At 40.9% G+C, this 18,749-nt stretch overlaps 1 protein-coding gene across 1 annotated transcript in view; it reads right to left on the bottom strand.

The window, feature by feature from the left end:
• LOC115381431 (zinc finger protein GLIS1-like) overlaps nt 1–18,749 on the bottom strand; it is an 85,202-nt gene that overhangs the window by 62,704 nt on the left and 3,749 nt on the right. The window lies entirely within an intron of this gene.

Here is an 18,749-nt window from a genome sequence, read left to right as displayed (position 1 = left end):
ATTCCTAGTATTACGGTACAGCTTGACAGGACATTTTTTCATTGTTATTTCTCCTTAATTTAATCTAATCTCTATAGTATAATCCCTTAACTGCAGTTATTATATTCCTGTGAGTGCTTAATTTGAATTTAAATAATTGAAGTGAAGAGTGAAATTTACATGCAATACTATTTATTTATACTATTTGAATGTAGCAGCTGTATTTGTCCCACAGTGTTCATGTTTGTCAGGGGACCTGCACACAGTCTCTATTGCATTAACACTACTAGAGCTAATTATAGCTATTCTATGCAAACATTAGCAAGGCAAGTTTATTGGTCTAGCACCAGTCACACACAAAGAAAATTCAAAGTGCTCCACAAAGGCAAAGAAGTGCATAAAATTACACTGAAGTCATAGAAATACAACAAGATATTAAGAAAATAGAAGAGAATTTAAAAGACAAAAGGCAATTAAAACAGGTCAATGAACAGTTACGAATTTTAAGACGAAGCTAATATTTTGTGTTTTTCCCGTACTGGTATTTGTCGTCCAAAATCACCACAAATATGAGGTCCTCTCATCAGAGAACCCCACATCTCACTCTTCTGGATACCTTCTCAAACAACCGAGCAGCTCTATCCATAGAATATAGAAATAATACATTTCTACATGAGCTGAGGAATCGCTTCACTGCATTCCTTCAAAAATTAATCCAAGATTGATTTCAGTGAGCAATTTTCAACACAATCACAGTTCTGTGAGTTAAAGGGATTAAAAACAGCACAAAAGGAACAACAGATAAGTTAAGAACTTTGTTAAGATCAAGGCAATAAAATAAGGAAAGTCTATTGTTCATTTGAAAGGAATAATGAATGTGTGAGCTATAGCCTGTGCAGTGATTAGCACTCTTGCCTCACAGCAAGAAGGTCCTGGGTTCAGATACTGGCCAGGACTTGCAGCCTTTCTGTGTGGAGTTTGCATGTTCTCCCTGTGTGTGTGTGTGTGTGTGTGTGTGTGTGTGTGTGTGTGTGTGTGTGTGTATGTGTGTGTGTGTGTGTGTGTGTGTGTGTGTGTGTGTGTGTGTGTGTGTGTGTGTGTGTGTGTGTGCATTCCCTCTGAGTACTCTGGCTTGCTCCCACGGTCCAAAGTCATGCGCATCAGGTTAATTGGTGACCTTTCAGAAATCCATTAATTTTTGCAACATCTTTCAGACGGCAGTAAGCTGATCTTGTTACTGTCTTAATGTGTCTCTTGGGACACGGAATACGTTGGGACAAAGTAAAAAAATCGCTATAGTCAAGACTCTGTCCTGTTTGTCTTTGAGTGTGTTTGATTCCGTTTGTCTTGGTGCACGTATGTGTGCTGTGCTGCTACCCGTGTGTGTCCTTCCTCCGTTGTTCCTATCAGTGTGTCTTTGCCTGATTGCCTCCCCTCTGTGTGTCTGATTATATTCATGTGATTCACCTGTCTTCCTCTCTCTCCAGCACACTCTGTCATCTCACTGCCAGCTCGTCTCACTTTCCTCCACACGCAGACGTCCAACAGTGTTCCCGTGTTGTGACACGCGGCAGTCACTGTGTGCGTTGTAACTTACAAATTGTAAACATGGAGGAACAGTTACCCTTGTCTGTCAGAATTGTGAGTAATGAGCTGAGCTCTTATAATGAATCATTAAACCTGCCCATTTTGCATTTGTGGGCTAATTTCAAGTAAGCTGTGCAAAAAGTCCAACTTCATGGCAGAAATTGTCATTGTGAATGAGACTGATCATGTGACATGTATTACACAGTTGAACACTGATTTGAGAACTCAAAGGTTGCAGCTCAATGAATCAATTTATTCATTCACAATTCTTTCAATAGTTTTTAGGTGCTTCACTGAAACGTATGTGTGATTCATACAGTACGGTAAAGCATTTCAGATGTTTACAAGCTCAATTGTTGCCATTGTTTGTGCACAATGAGTGTCTGTGTGCACGCTAATGCAGTCTGGTGAATGTGAAGATATTACACTAACAAAACACTGAGCCATTGTTGGTACAAGAGGAATGTCATTTGGTTTGTTGTCTATGCCACATGAGTATGTATACATTTCACTGTCTTTCACTGAGTGTTTGTTGAAACAATCTTGAACAAAGTGGCCGATAAACTATCCTACTGCCATCTGCAATAAAGAGCTTCATTTGTAAAGAAATTAAGATGATGAAAAAAACAGTCAGAAAAATGCTATGCAGTCAATTTCCTCATGAGTAATTGCAGACATTAAAGCACGTTCACCCAGGACAGTCAGACTCTGAGTTTTCCCACTGCAGCCTCAAATTGTGACACTTTGTTAGTCTCTCTCATCCCCATGTCTGGGACTGTCTCGCAAAAGTCAGAGAAGCTGTCAGCACAAAACTCACAGAACTCCTTCAGTCTTCTTTAGCCAGCACCCAATATTTACAAGCAAACCCAGATCTGTGAGAGAATTCGATTGGACACAGATGGCAGGAAATTCCATGGAAATGACAGTGGCCAAACTCGACCGCACTACATGCGAGTATCTCCGTGCAGCGGGCGCATCAAGGCCCGTCTGACAGACACTCTCTCTTCTTCTCGCCCAGCGCCGCCTCCTGCCATCGATTAGTTTGACAAGTAAGGAGACTTATACGACTTCTGTAAAACAAGTGATCAATTTGCAACAATTACTGTATATTTTTTTTATGGTTTAGAGCCTGTAGTGGGGGAGAAATAAATGAATAGTTAGGAAAACGTCTGGAAGAAAATTGCCTTGAATGTCGGTGGTCCAACTGAGAGGCTGAATTTAAGTGTTGGTAATTAGATCACATGTGGTTGGAGCAACATTTGAAAATGATTATTGTGTTACCTACACACAGTGCACATAACCTTCTGTTATTCTCAGAGGGGATGCTAGTTGTTTAAAACAAAGGCCAAACCAGATGTTTTAGGAACCAGAGGAGGACTCCGATTTCACTTCCTACTTCTTTCTTACTTTGTGTTGTTTTAGTGCAGGAAGAATAATGGAATGTTACTCTGTGAAAAGGATATGTTCAAAGCATGCATAGTAATTGCTTTGGCTTTTGAAGTCTCTGGTTAAAGCCGGGGTCAGTGCTGCTCCACTGTACCCACAATGAAAATCAGCTCGTCAAAATGACTGGGGTCTAACTCAGCTTGAAAACGCAGTCTTTTGAGGAAAATAAGTGTTTCTGAAACCCACAATTTGGTTTTAGAGCACAGATACAGCTTTATATTTCATTGGATTATAACTTTTGTTTCATGTCAGTGCTTTCAGGGTCCTTTGATTTCAGCTTACACACTAACCCACGGGTATACAGAGTGAATCTCACACAAGCAACACTTGACTCTCGATAAAAGTAGATTGTCATGGTTTTTAAATGAAATGATTTGCCTTCTACAGAATACTTTTCCACCAGCTCTTTACGCGCAGACACTTGTGATGATAAAATATATACCATTTGTTGTTGATAACATTTGAAGTATGAAAGCCTGTCAGGTAAGGACACAAAGCTCCCTGTACTTTTTATAAAATCATGTTTTGTTTTTAAATGATGAAAAACTAAAAATAAAAAAAGAAAAATAAAAACAAACAAAATGTTAAGTCTCAACTATATTTCTTGGTAAGCTCACTATTTGTGAACACAGTAAAGTTTCAGAGGAAAATAGATTTCATCTGGACCCTCATTTGCTTTCATTGCCATTGATCACCTACATTTTTGATATCTGAGGAATAGTGATAAGTGATAGTAACAATTGATTATGTTGATATTGATCGATATGTGAGTAGGTTCCCCTGTGTACTCCGTCTTCAACTTGGTTGTTGGGTGTAAATGAACGTGTCTGCGGGTGTGTTTTGTTTAGTTGTTGTGTCTGGTGTACATACACACAGTTCCTACACCGTGTCCTTCATACTGCTGTTCTTGCACAACTCCATACACTTTTTGTCACATTTCCATAAAAAAAGGAAACTGATGATGATCCAACCTTTGAGAAGGACTGAAAATGTTTTCAGTCTGAAGGGTTTTTTTTTTTTTTTTTTTGGAGGGGTTAGAAGGATAAAATTCAAGTAAAATAGCAAAAAAGTAACAAAAGAGTCATTTTTGAGACTGTTGACACTTTGACACAAGTGTAAAAATAGGTCAAACTCTCCATCGATTCAAATCGGCCAAGAAGAATCCTGCTATTGCACAGCAGTCCGCCACCAAAGGGCATTAACCCAGCTGAAAAATGACCATAACTCAGCTGCAGGGACCTCTTCCTTGACTCAGAGGGCACCACAGAATTGGGGTTTTCATAAATATACAGAATAAATAAGAGAGGGCCCCAGGTTTTCCACTGAGTAAACCTGTGTTGAGTTTCAAACCACACATACCTAAGGAAGTCAGCAATACCATTCTTTTATTGTGTGGGGAGTCCTCATTCACCAACGGCTTTGGCATAGAGGACCACCCCCCCTCACTACCACACACACACACACACACACTAAACACACATAGAGACAAGAACATACACTCTGAGTAACTTGAGTCAGACAGTCCAGCAGACATTATATATCACTTAACATCAAACAGAGCTTCATAGTTCTGCTGTGTGAAGAGGAGGAATACCCCGCAGCTCGTACTCAACTTCTAATCTTCAGCCTGAGGAAGATCCTACTGGTGGCCACAGCTCGAGAGGAGATGGCATGACTCCTGAGCCCCTGCGGTTACAGGGACTAAGGCACAGTGGGGCCTGTAAAAACCCAAAATGGTACCAAATGACACCTATGGAAACACATTCAATCTTGTGTGGTGGGAGGTCAATACATAGTTATTTACACAGACAGAGCCCTGCGTGTTGGAACGGACAGGGCCACCATCAAAGAGCTTTATGAGCAAATATATTCTCACTGCGTAAGCATTTTAGATGTCCAGGCATTAAAGGCCTCCTGTGTTTTCCCTTCTCTTGTTTAATGGCTGTAATAAGATTCCCTTTGTTATGATTTCTGCTCTTGCTGCGTCCCCTCACCATGCGAGCCGGCCCACGGGTTACGGCCCAGTTGAGACACAAGTTCTGTCTCAGAAGTGAAATTATTTTAACGTCAGAACAAATAACTTCTCTGAATGGGACTCAGTTCCAGCACCTTGAGTAACATCACAACAGCTAAAGCATAAACAGAAACAGAAAATATATTTTTTAAATTTGGTGTGTACTGAGAATCTTGGGAAAATTGTGATTTTCCTATATATTCATTTCATTTACAGATTCATTATTACTATTACCTTACTCCATCCTTGCAGGAGCATTTCTAACGCTTTGCTCAGACAAGATGGCATCGTTGTTATCAGCTCACTGTATAAGTATCTGGTCTGAACCCCGCTTGGGGGAGAAGACTTAGCGAGTCGCCCTGCGAGGCACTTTCTATCCTTCTCTTGAGAGTCTAAAATAAACCACTTTTAGACAATAGTTGATTGCCGGTTTGATTGCTGTTGGGTGACTGATTATCCAGGATCATACATGGATCTTATTGTGAACGTAGCCTAAATCCTCAAAAGAGGAGATGGGTCCTCTGCAAGTAAGATGAGTTCGACAGCCAAAATCTCACCTCTCTTGAAAGAAATGGATGATGTACACAAACATGTACGACCTGCTAAATCCAATGAGGAAGCACTTTGCACTGATACACAGTTTGCACAGGGTCACGATAGAATAGCAGAGCTTGAAAAAAACAAACACATTTTAACTGATGCACAGTTACTGATGTACGTTTGAAATTTCCCATGTTCACGCTCGTGATAAGAGGGAAACAGGTGAATTTTTTGGTTGTTGACTGAAGTTTTTCAACCCTATTTATCTAATTTTCAAATGATGGTGTGGTTATTGTATCTTGTCAATCTCTAAGGGAGAAATATTAGTGGGTCAACAGGCTGAACAGTCCTAATCACACTGCATAGGAGACAGCAGGCTGCCTTCCTCACTGCAGCTTTGACCACAGTGTGTGAGGCTTATCATCTCACCGAAACTGTTTCAAAGAGGCAGACTTTAATATTGTGAAGTTTTTGTGTATCTGTATGTTTTCTGAAGGAAATATATTATATTTATTATATTTATATTACTGATGACAAATATACAACAAATTGCTCAAGTAAGTGGAAATTTGTACATGACTAGGCTACAAGAACTAATTACGCTCAATCAATGTACATTTCAACTTCAAAATCCACTGAGACAAATGACATTTACACCTCCATCTGATTTAGATGAAGTATTTGTGGGCTCAATATAAAAAATGATGTAGACTTAATAACCTCAGCTAAACCTCCCAGAGTCACACTAAAGCTAAATATCATATTACCACAAACTGAACTGTTGCAGGTACTGAGTGTGTTATGGGGTCAATAAATAATGAAGGTGTTTGAGAGTCGATACACCAAGTCTTCCACACCAAAACCGCTAACCAAGAAACAGGTTTTCTCATTCCCTGGGAATGTGTTCCTGTTGTCATCAGCTTCTTCCAAATTATTGTGATTTGGATTGATGCTCTCACTCTGGACAGGTCTCTGACTGCATCTTCACAGGTTCCCTGGACTCCAGATGTGCTGGAAGCCTTCCAGGCCCTGAAACCAGCCCTGCAGTCTATGTCCCCTTTCCCGCCTCTCATCCTGTCATTTAATTATTTCTGATGATCGAATGTGATGTACGGTTATGGCTGTTATGGTCAAATGAAATGTTAAAGAATCATTTGCATTAACTGTTAAATATTCTCTCTCTCATTAGCAGCTTGCTAATCACCAGGTTCGGATTGTTTGAGATTCGCTCCCGAGAAAGGATGAGTCAAAGGACACGCTGATAACATGAAGTCCTGGTGAAGGTTGTTTTCGTGGCACCGTCTTTGCAAACTGCTCAGCCCCTCCTTTACGACTGGCTGAAGATCACATAGGTGGGGAGTACATCACGAATCATGAATCAACATCATGAATTTGTGGTGGAGGTACGTGAACTACATGTTCTGCTCACATGCCTTATTCCACTGACCATTCAGGTATTTCAGCTCGTGGTCTCACGTCTATCATGGCCAAATGCTTGCTGGGACTAGCAACCCACTCGGATGAGGGACGTACGCTTTTCAAGTCAGATTACACTGTTCACTGATTTGACTGGTTAGTTTGTGTCGTGTGTGTGTGCATTTGTGTGTGGGAGCATGTGTGCGGGTCAGCGAGAGGAAAGTTATTGCCAGAAAGCTGCATAGTTTTTAATCAATAATTTAAAAGATTAAGTTGGATTTAGGTGTTTGTTTGCTCATGTTTCATCTTAGTATTAAATAACTTTTTTGCACTGTTGTCTGATTGCACTGTGCTTTGGGGAGCCTGTTTTACTGCCTGTTGTCTTTCTTTGTTCACTGCAGCTCTGTGCTCATGATGTGGTCTTTATTATGCAAATAAGAATATCATAGTTTTAACATGAGTTTCTACAGTGAATGAGATTTGGGCCGGTTTTTGTTGCGTTGGGCGAGTTTCACGACATGTTTGAGCTGGAAACTGTGAGTCCGATCTGGAAACCCTGCGTGTAGACAAACATCATGGCCGTATCATCACCTATCCCGTCTACACAGTGTTTATTGCATAATGTAAAACTGTAGGAAAAGTCAATATCCTGTCTGTAGGAAGAAGTAGGCACAGAAGTCTCATAACACAGGCTTTTGGAAACATGAGGAAAAAACAGTTCTCCTAAAAACAGAAGCGTTGTGTAAGTATCTGGTCTGAACCCCGGCTGGGGGAGAAGACTTTCTATTCTTCCTTCTCTCGAGAGAGCGTCTTAAATAAACCACTTTTAGATACTCACTGATTTCTCTGAAGGTCTTTATTTTAAGAACAAGAGAATTTTCAGGGCAAGAATTAAAGCCAAAAAAAAAAAAAAAAAAAAAACATTTTTATGGGTGATCCTGATAAGGACAGTAAAAGTCATTGGTAATACCCTTTGACCTACATGTCTTGATTAAGAAATGCTTTACAAATGTTGTTCCCTATTTACCATTTGATATCCTCAGGAACACAAAGTCCTCCAGAGGGGTGGCGTAACGCCCTCTGGACCCTGAGCGCAGCGTCATGAAGCCAATCTGGATGGGTAGGTTGCTCTAGCTACACGTCTTGAAGAAGCCACAGTTGTTCTGGGATGAAGGTTGTCTCAGTGTCCTCTGTCCTCTTGTGTAATTCCACAGTGTGTGACGGTGAGATCATGCATCTGAATGGGTGACGACATCTACACCTGTGACTCATGTGCGTCTTCTTTACAATGAAATCCCATGTTGTAATTTGTTACTGTAACATTTGACAAGTACTAGTTGCTTACTTGTAACTGATTACTTTATTAAAATAAGTTTGAAAAATGCGATTACAATAATTGCAATGAGTATGAATGTGTATCAAAGACTGGTGAACTCGAAAAAAATATCTGCATCATTTTATTTCTAACAAGCTACTGTAAATTAATCTGAACTTAACTCTTTATCAGTAAAGTGATCATATTTGGTAAGTTCCATGTTTCTTCCTGTTTACTACAAACCAAAGCCAAGTAGAGTTGAATTCTGTCTATCTATCTATCTATCTATCTATCTATCTATCTATCTATCTATCTATCTATCTATCTATCTATCTACCATGGGTTTCCTCCAGAGTCCTGTGCTACGAAGCATGATTTGCTCTTATCAAAATAACTTCAAGATCAAACTGAGGCTTTCCGTACTGCGACACTCATTTTAACCTTTGCTGAATGGCTAATCGGAGCAGGTTATGTTCTGGACCGGAGAACACAGAAGATTCTGTTGATGATGGTGTGTGGCTCATGAGAGACGGAGATATATCCGATCCTTTTGACAACCCCGATGCTATAAAAAAATAAAGTCTTGTTGCGGAGTGCCTTGAAGTATGTTTTTGTCCTAAAAATAATGGTCATACATGGTATAACTTCAGAGAAATGAATTTATGGAATGCACACCTTCTTGTGCCATCATATTCCAACAGAAAATCCGGTGAAACGGAAAACCGAGTCTCAAAAAACCCAGTGGAGATTATAAAGTAAAGAGCATTGAGGAACCTCTGCACAAAGTATAATATAAAGTGAAATTAAAAATCAGAGTGCTGTCCGCTTATGTTGTTCGGTGAATTGATATTGTTTAATTTTAGTAAGTTACAAAAGAACATAGTCAGCAACTTTCTGCCAGTTTTCCTTCCTGACTTTTGCTGCGGCAACAGTTTTGCTTTTGAGCTTGAAATGTTAATATTTTTGGAGCCAGCTGTCTACTCCTGCATCTCGAAGCAAGCTGCTCTGCACGGTTTGTGGTTGGTCAAATTCTGCAAACACCAATGCGTATATGAACAAGCTTGATCACAAGTTGACGACCAGCTTCGTAGTACCACTTATCAAAGACTGTGAACGTCTGGGTTTGTCAATCCAGGTAAATTTGAGATATGCCAGGTATGTTAATCCCACTTCCTAGTACAGGCCTCAAGTGATGGAGTTTTCACAGCATAATTGAAAAACATGCATGAGAAGTTAATCTTAAAATGAAATTTAAAGATAAAACGAAAATATATTGAATAAACAAATTGCTAAAGGCTCTGAGTCAAATATCAGTGAGAAACGTATTGAGCATTATTGACTAATGGCTTTTTCAATTTATCCTGTAGTAAGAGACCAGCTAATCAGACGATGGCATGTAGAAAATAGAGAAAGCATTCTTCATTTGCATTCTTGACCTTTGCTACAGGTGCGCTGTTTGGCGGCTTTTGGCTCCAGAGTTTAATGACTGAACAAAGAGTCTCAAAGGGTTCTGGCCTCCACCACGCGTCAAGCCTTTCACATAAACTGGCATTCATTGTGAAGCTCTTTTATGAACCGTCAAAAATATTCATTTCGTCCCTGTGACCTGTTTTCCAATAGAGTCTCCAAGTCCATAAAAGGGCTTGCTTTTCATTTATTTTTATTCAAAGAACTTTGAAATGCAAATGCTTGTTTCTTAGAGTGTAAAAATTGAGAGACGCCATCTTAAAAGAGAAAATTTGATGAGAAATATGAATTCTTGCCACTTTACATCATCCTTAACATAAACACGCGGGTTCTCAGTGCAAGTCTTTTTGTGCTGCTAAATGAGTGTACTTTGGCAGGCTGCAGAGTACATATACTGATGCTTCGGCTCCCTCGCTGAGCTCCTTCATGGCTCAGAGCTCTCAAGGCTTGTAGAAGACTGGCATCTTTACAGTGGCCCGGACTGGCTGTATTTTCATGTCAAATGACAAGTCTGGCCTCATAAAAGTAGGCGCTGTGGCGAACTATAAGCTCACATTTTCAGCTAAAGCTATCGAGGGCATCGCTAACAAGACCTGCTGAGTTTTGCTGCAGTGAGGTTCTGGTAAATATACATTAAATATGTTTTTAACAGCATCCGTTTCAGCCCTCAAAGTACAGCTCATTCCTGAAAATATTCCTATTTAAGGAACTGTCCTACCTAGTTTACAGTCACTGCTGAACTTACTGTGTTTTTTTATGGTTGGAATAAAAAGAAGCATTCTTGGGAACAATAATGACTTTGTTATTGCAAAAACTTGTGGAAGATTTAATATTCCCAGTGTATCAAATATTTCTCAAAAATTTGCAAATGCAAAAAAAAAAAAAAAAAAAACATATATGAAGAGAAATACTGGCAATTTAAGCAGGAGGTCAGTGTTTCACTGCCCTTCTGTGCAACCAGATATGAGCAGCAAGCAGAACGGATGAAAATAAAGATAACACAAGTACAATAACTGTCAAAACCACAAGTGTGATTTCCCAATGTTTTCTGCATCTGTGCCAGTTTGAAAACTTACTTGAAGTGTGTTTCTCATACTTTGTGAGGTAAAACACCTCATGATTTTCGCTCATGTGAGAAGTTCATTGTGCCCTTTGTGAACCAAGAACGGTTCGGGTGTTCGAGCTTTTCTGTGTTTTCTCGCCACGTAGCCCAGCCTCATCTTTTACAGTCCAAAAGCATTTGTTTGTTTTAAGATGGTGACTCTCAGTCACCTGAATCTGCGGACGTGAGTGTGTGTTTGCCTGTCTCTCTCCTGTGAACTGGTGTACCCTGCCTGGCTGGGATCTACTCCGACCCTGCTGCTGAATAAGGTGAGTTTAGGAGATGGACGTGTGGATCTTTGGTTTTAACCGCCGGTGGGTGGAAAATACTTTGATGATACAACACACCAGTTCTCTGAGCACAAATACTAATCCAAATAGACAAAACGTTGGCTGTGTAGATCATGATGGTCACTGTGAACCGTTTCCCATTTTACCACATTTCCTTCAGTGAAAATAACAGTTTGGACTTGGGACAAACTCACAAGAAGAAAATAAAATATCACTTTTCAGCACAATCATTTTAATGTGCGTTTTGATTATTGTAACAGAGGATCAAGCAATGTGTTTTAGTAACATTTCAGAGTTTGTTTTTTTTTTCTGTTGTTCTTTTTTAGAGGATGGGGCTGCAATGAAAGATTAGAGAAAAGATTAAACAAAGAATTTCCCTCTGGGATTAATAAAGTATTTCCATTGTATTCTACTCCAAATGATAAAAGTCTCCTCAATCAGTGAAGCATGTCAGTGTTTATTCTTGCTCACTTAACAGGTCCTGTATCATTTTACCAACAAATCCTGAAAAGGCCTGTAACACAGTAGGTCTGTGTGTTCCTCCGCGGAGCAGCAGACACACTGTCAAACTCCATGGAGCACAGCGGCAGAGCGCGCAGGGTCGTGTGGCACCGAGGAGCAGGCAGCAGGTATTTGTTAGTTAATCAGCGTTTGAATTAGGCTGGAGGCTGAGGTTGTGTTCAGGAGCAGCAGGGCTGTTTTGACTAAGCCATCTCAGCGAGGGCCCGGTCATGGAGACTCCCAGCATTTGTAAAAGATTAGCAGCCTAGTCCTGATGTACTGAGCCCGGGTCAGGCAGAGTGCAGGGCTCGGACGCTCGCAGTCTCTCCCTATCACTCCCATCTGCAGCTCTCACACAGCATATCTACTAGTCCCAGTACATGAGACACACTGAATAATGTGATTAAAGGTTTTGGAGAGGGGCTCGGAGTTCACTGAGTGGAGATTATACAAAAGTTGTTCCTTTAGGAAGCAGCATTACCAGGTTGATAGACACTCATTCAAGACGAACTGCAGAGGTTCATGCAATGTAATAAGTGTATCAAGATTGGCCTTTAAGCAGCAGTAAAGTTCCGTCTCTGTGCGCCATCTGTACTTGTTATACCCTCTGTGTACCGTGTTTTGGTTCGTTTCTGTTGCATAGCTGTGTGCTATCAGATGTGAGCCCTTCTAGTCAGAGTGTCTATGTTGAATAAGGGAATAACAATCACACACATGCTCTCGGCCTGTGATTAGCCAAAAAAATAAATGAAAACCAACTGCGTAGGAACAATAAAATAATTTGTCAGGGGAGAGCGGTGCAGATAAATTCTGCAAAGCATTTTCCAATTGGCTGAAGCTTGAGCGCACTGAGCCAAGTGTTCAGCACCTGGCTGTCATGGCTCTGACGCTGCTTAATTCATTTCAATTTTCAAACACACGGCTATTAGATCACTGTCGATATGAACTGAATGTGCCTGATTGGTCTTTTTTTTTGTTTTGTTTTTAATCAATATTAGTCGAGTTGTTAGCTGATTTTAAGGGCATTTGATATAAAAGGGAAAGAAGAGAATAAAGATTCTGGTTTCCTTTCCGTTCTTCAGTCACACGATTGGTGCACTAAGTTTGTGGTTCAGCTTTAGTGAGGACATTCAGAAATAAAAGCCTGCTACATATATCCGGGACATTTCCTGCACCAGGAAGGCTCTTTGGTTATTGAAGCCGTGTGATGTGTCTAGCCTATGTAGATCCAAAAGTCTTAGTATATCGGTTTCAAGGTGAATGAAGCTCTTCTTGATGGATTTTGGCTTCAATGTAAAGCTTGAACACTGAGCTGGGGAGAAAGGTGGAAATGTCAGCTTGCTACAACAGCTATGACCTGGTTCCTATTAGGCCAAGATCCTTTCACTCCCATTTTTAAGTTAGCCCACCCATGTCTGGTTTTCAATAGTTAAAACTTTCTTACATACACATCCTAAGACCCATACAGCATGTATGCACAGATGCACAAAAAACTAAAATAACACAAAATGCACAGTACGTACAAAATATAAGATTTAAATCCAGTGTTGAAGGGACGTCTTCACACAGTGACAAAGATTCATTTACAGCGTCTTTGACTGAGTTTCTGACAGTGTCAGATATTTCAGTACTGCACGATGTGACTGCTGCAAGGATCTACGACTACAATCAATAGAAATGCAGCTTTTGAGGTGAACAGCCAGTTCATTCCCATTTGATCCGTTGAATTTCAGAGACGTCACTGTGGCTCAGGATGTTTGACATATCCTCTGAAAATCTGAGTTGTGTGCTCTGTTCTTGGAGGATTGCATCAAGAGGTTGACTAATGAAGCCTCTTGATGCAGCCTCTTGAGGCTGACCGATGTAGCAATGAACTTACGCTTACAAAAAGAAGAAGTTTATAGAAAACGATACCTCCTCACATGAGCTCTTGTCATGATTATCTGGTAGAAAGTGCAGGTCTTTTTACCTTGTCATGTTCAGCTGTCAGTGATGCAGTGCCGTCCTTTACTTTGATTCAAACACACGTGAGAGCGCACATATCAGCACTGAAACCGCTAAAATGAGTCCCATAATAGATCATAAGTGTACCACATCATGTTTGTGTTAAGCGGAGTATTATAGCAGCCGACTTCTGGGTCTGAGGGGGAATGTGAAGCACGTTAATGAAGAGTGCATACTGAGGCTATTACTCAGTGTAATGTGGACCCATTTAACACGCTCACTGTGCAGCCCATGAGCCTGAGTAAAAATAAAGAAAAAGGAGTCCTTCATTTAATCTTGCCAACTGTAAATCAAGGGAAGAGAAAATTGACTCTTTTCAACAGTCCCTCCAGCACAATTTCTTTAAACTTTTAGGATTACAGGACAACAATGCCAACAGAGTTTCGGCAATTTAATGAGGTCAATATAAAACAGACTGATACTACAGTAGCCAGACGATAACAGATGTCTCTACTGTTTCCAGTCGAAATTTCTGGAAAGAGCAACCAGCTCATCTGTGAGACGTTGTGTTCAGTTCCAGAGGGAACCCGACAACTCTCAAGTTAAGAGAGCAGCTACAAGCCAGTCTTTTTATCTCCTCACGGCTCCCTGTTTGGCAAATGATCCGTCAGTGATGATTTAACGAAGGCACTAACAGACAAGCAACTGAAAAGCAAAGGAAAGACAGTAAACTGACAGTCCTTGGATTTGCAGGGAAGACTGAGGAGGGACGTGAGTCTGTCTTTGACAAGTTTAATCTTTAAAACACTCCTCTGTCTGTGGTTGTAATTAGAAAAATACCAGGTGTCTGGGTGTGACTTAGTAAACCAAAAGAGGAAAAAAATTGGAGAGAAAAAAATATATAAAAGCAATTTGAACATGCAATTATTTAATCTGGCATTTTGGAATTTCTTTGTTTTTTTTCACGAAGAGGATATTCCCACATAACAATAGACAAAAAAAAGGATAAACTCTGTCCACATCGTGGGAAAATATCATCTTCTTATCAAAGACAATATCTCGTTGCTCTGATATTAACCCACTGAAAACTGCCTACTCCATCAAATATAATTGTCTGTAAAAAGTCTGTAAAAATAACCCTAAGCAGTGCAGATCACACTGCTGGCATCCAGTCTCTTAACTTTATTAACATCCAGAGTCGGCCTGGCGAGGCTCCCAGCTCCCTGCAACACAGGCTTACAGGCTTTAACCTGAACACAACACCAGCCTCGCTTTCCCAAAATCCTCTACTTCCTCCCATCACAGCAGAACTCTGCTGTCCAGATTTGCTACTAAAACAAAAAGATTTTAACAAAACACTTGTCCACCTGCGCTACACTGCTGAAACTGCAGGAAAAGGATGAAATCACTCTCTGCTCGCTGCACACAGAGGTCTTGACTTCAAAAAATACATAAGCCGCAATAAATTTTGACTCAGAGATTTGTCGGAGCTTTAAAATCCTTGAAAAGATAATTCAATAGAAGCTGACTGTGATGAAACTTGGCTCTCTATCTGGGGCAATAATGTACACAGATCTGTATCTGTCCAGACATCATGCACACAAATATATGAGTGCAAATCAGCAGAGTACAGATGCATTTGAGTTGTCACACTCGGGGCTCGTGATTGATGTCCACATTCATCATTCACAAACAATCCCACAACTAAAACCAGTTTTTTTTTCCCCCAAAGAACTCTTCTTTCCACGGTTCCTCTGTGTACTTATTAGTCCTGGTGAGCAACTTTATACAGCACCAGAACTGGATTGCATTGCATATGACTAGAGAATAACGAATTCGGCCAGAATGCTGAGCTACTATTAACAAGCACTAATAAAAGTATATAAACTGCACTATTAGACTTTATAATGTCTTTCATAGTCCTCTGGGGCGGTGCCAGCCAATGGTGCCGTGAGCTGACTGGGCACTGCCCCATGGCAGCTTCCTGGCAGAGACAGAGAGAACAAGAGCGAGAGAGAGGATAAAACTCAAGCCTTTTGGCTGCTTTCTCCTCCGCTCTAATGAAGGCATTAAAACAGCCACGGCTCGCATCATGTTTGCCCGTTTGTTTTTGACCACTCAGTTGAAGCCGGTGGCTCGCTGATTAAACTCCGACACGACCAGCGTTGTTAAAGAGGGAAATCTCAGACAGTTTCAGCAACTTCAGGTTCAGTGTTATGTGGATTCGAAGCTGTTACTTGCAGCAGTTAAAAGGCTGACGCTGTAAAGCGCTGGTGCAGACTTGGTGTTTTTTACACGTTGTGAATGATTCATTTCAATCACAAACTACTGACCATAACATTTTCTCGGGTACAAAAAAATAAATCAAATGGGAGGTGACTCAGATCTTGAGCATTCTTCCATGATACTCACACAACCAAGAGATCTTACTCCTTGGCTATGGAGGTCAGTAAAGCCCCGACCCTTTTAGCCACATCTCTTTCTCACTCTCTCTCTCTCTCTCTCTCTCTCTCTCTCTCTCTCTCTCTCTCTCTCTCTCTCTCTCTCTCTCTCTCTCTCTCTCTCTCTCTCTCTCTCTCTCTCTCTCTCTCTCTCTCTCTCTCTCCCAGCTGACAGTTGTGCAGCCTCAGTAAGTCCTCTGCTCTCCCATGACAGAAGTAGCACGGTGGTAGACGGCCGTCTTTGCCGCCACCGTCAGAGCGGAGCAGATTTTTCTTTGATGAAACACAGCAGCGTCGAGCCAAGAACAGCAAGTGGCACAGCCGAGATGTAAATCTAAAACCCACCCATGAGCTAAGTCATACATAAGAAAAGTATGCAAGCGGAGTGACTGCTGTCTGAAAATGCATGAGTAATAGAGACTCTATAGACGTGTGGTCAGCTGTGGCATGTCTGTCCAGGCAAACAGAACCAGAGAGGAGCTGGGGAGTCTCTTTATCTTTTCCACAGAGCGAAAGACTCCACAACCAATCTGCTGTGATTCACAAGTCCTGGCAGGTTTTTTCCTCTCATCAGCAAAAGTGAGTGAAACTTTTGGGAGTTCTTCTGAAGGCAAGCTTTGGGCTAAAAATACATTTTATTATGATCTACCTAAGCCAACTCTGCAGCTTTTTCTTGATTGAGCTGAGGCCCAGAATGCATTTCTTCTTCGTATTCCAGAGATATTTCGACACATACTCACACCAGATAATATTTTTGCTGCATGACTGTTTGGATTCACTGGAAGAATTAGAACCATGATGCCTTTGGCCAGCATGAGAAACCAGAGGCATGCCACACTGGTCAGATAACAATGAAAAACATTTGACCTCATGGAAATGGAAAAGATTTCGTGTGTGCAGGTTTGTGCAGATGTTCAGGAGACGACCTCAGGTGATGCTGTAGCAATGGATATTTCTCATGTCTGTGTGTGAATCCAACCTTGCTGAAGCTCATGCAACGGCTCTTCCTGTGCCACATTTCTCCAGTTTCCACACACGTCACGCCGCTTCACCGGCCAACTTTGATTGAGATGATTCAGTGGAGCAGATGCCAGACCAGTGGTGTTCTCCCACTCTGCCTCTCAAGCGACTGTGACTCAGGAAGAGATATCCTTCCATTACCCAGCATTCCCTCCTCAGCTTTTCAGGCAGACGTTTACGGGAATGCCGGCGACGAATCATCACCAGTCCCTGGCTTTATGAATCAATGGAACATGCTGCAAACATTAGACCGTACAACACCCTTCCCGGGCAGCACACTCACATTTGTCCATAGCTCACTGCTGAGCTCATGCAACATGCAAAGATGTGGGCTGAGGCTCTTGAGCTCATGGGAATGTGCTGGCTGGTGAGAAAACTCATAAAAAGAATGCTACTATCACTGTACTACTTAGATACACATAAACAGGTCTGCATGTGTACTTACTTCCACTGATTTAGGAGCACAAATGCAGACAAGAGGATGTCTGGCTGCGTTGGTGACACATCTCGTGTAAAGCGCAGCTGGACTGAAAGAGCTGAACCAAAATATGTTCTGTGTAATCTTTTCACTGGCGAGTTAAAAAAAAAATGAAATAAAAAATCTTGGTCAACCTCAGCAATGAAACAAATAGAGGGAGAAGTTCAACAACAGGTTAAATGTATTCGAGCAGCAAATGCTTCTGACAGCTGATTAGACTCCCCAACATCTGGGAGAGGAAGCTGCACACCATCATCATCATCACCACTGCCTTCTGGCATCATATCCGACAACCATGGTGAGACCATAAGTGATGAGTAAAGCTTCATAAAGTGGTATTTTACAGTTCAAGTTGATAGGCTTTTTTTTTTTTTTTTTTTTTGTTAAAAGAGAAGTGATCTGCTTCTCAGAAGTGAGAGAAATTGAACCAGAACAGAATAATATTTGTTTGGGATTAAAAACATTCTGATTATAGCAAAGTAAGCTTCAGCCAACAGTTATTTTCTTCAGAAAGGGGCGGGGGGCAAAAGACAAAAGACAATAGCTCAATTCTCAGTATAGCTCAACCCTCTGGCTGCATTCTCAAGCTGGATACAGCTTTGACTTAAAGCTGTATCCAGAGTTGTTCTTATTTTCTATCCCCAATGCCTTTTTTCTAAAGTACAGATAATGAGCTGATTTAACAACAGTAATCAACTCAACTCAGCTAACATATTAGTAGTAGTTCGCGTTCTACCTCGTAGCAAGAACGTTGTGAGTTCGAACATGGGGTTGGGTGGTTTGCATGTTCTCTCTGGGCATGGATTTTCTTTCCCATCGTCCAAAAACTTGTATGTAAGGTTAATTGCTGACACCACATTTCTCGTAATTGTGAGTTTAACTGTCAGTCTGTCTGTTTGAACTGTGATGGACAGGTCGTCTGTTCATTTGTACTCTGTCTTCGTCCACAGTCACCTGAATCTGGCTTCAGCCCTCTGCGACTCAAAATAAAATAAACATATTAATAACGTTAAGAGACGTTAAAAAATGCCTTTCTTGTGATCTATGATGGAGTAACATCTCTGTGGTGATTAGCAAACAACAAGTTTAATTAATATAATCATTTAATCATTTAAGCAGCACTGAAGATCACAAGTCACTGAATTTCAAAGGCTATTTTCTCATTATGCAACACTGAGCAAAATAAGGTATCAGTGTCATGAATGACAC

Source organism: Salarias fasciatus, chromosome 23 (genome assembly GCF_902148845.1).
Source record: "Salarias fasciatus chromosome 23, fSalaFa1.1, whole genome shotgun sequence".
Lineage (NCBI taxonomy): Eukaryota > Metazoa > Chordata > Actinopteri > Blenniiformes > Blenniidae > Salarias > Salarias fasciatus.
This window is presented reverse-complemented; position numbering and strand designations above follow the sequence as displayed.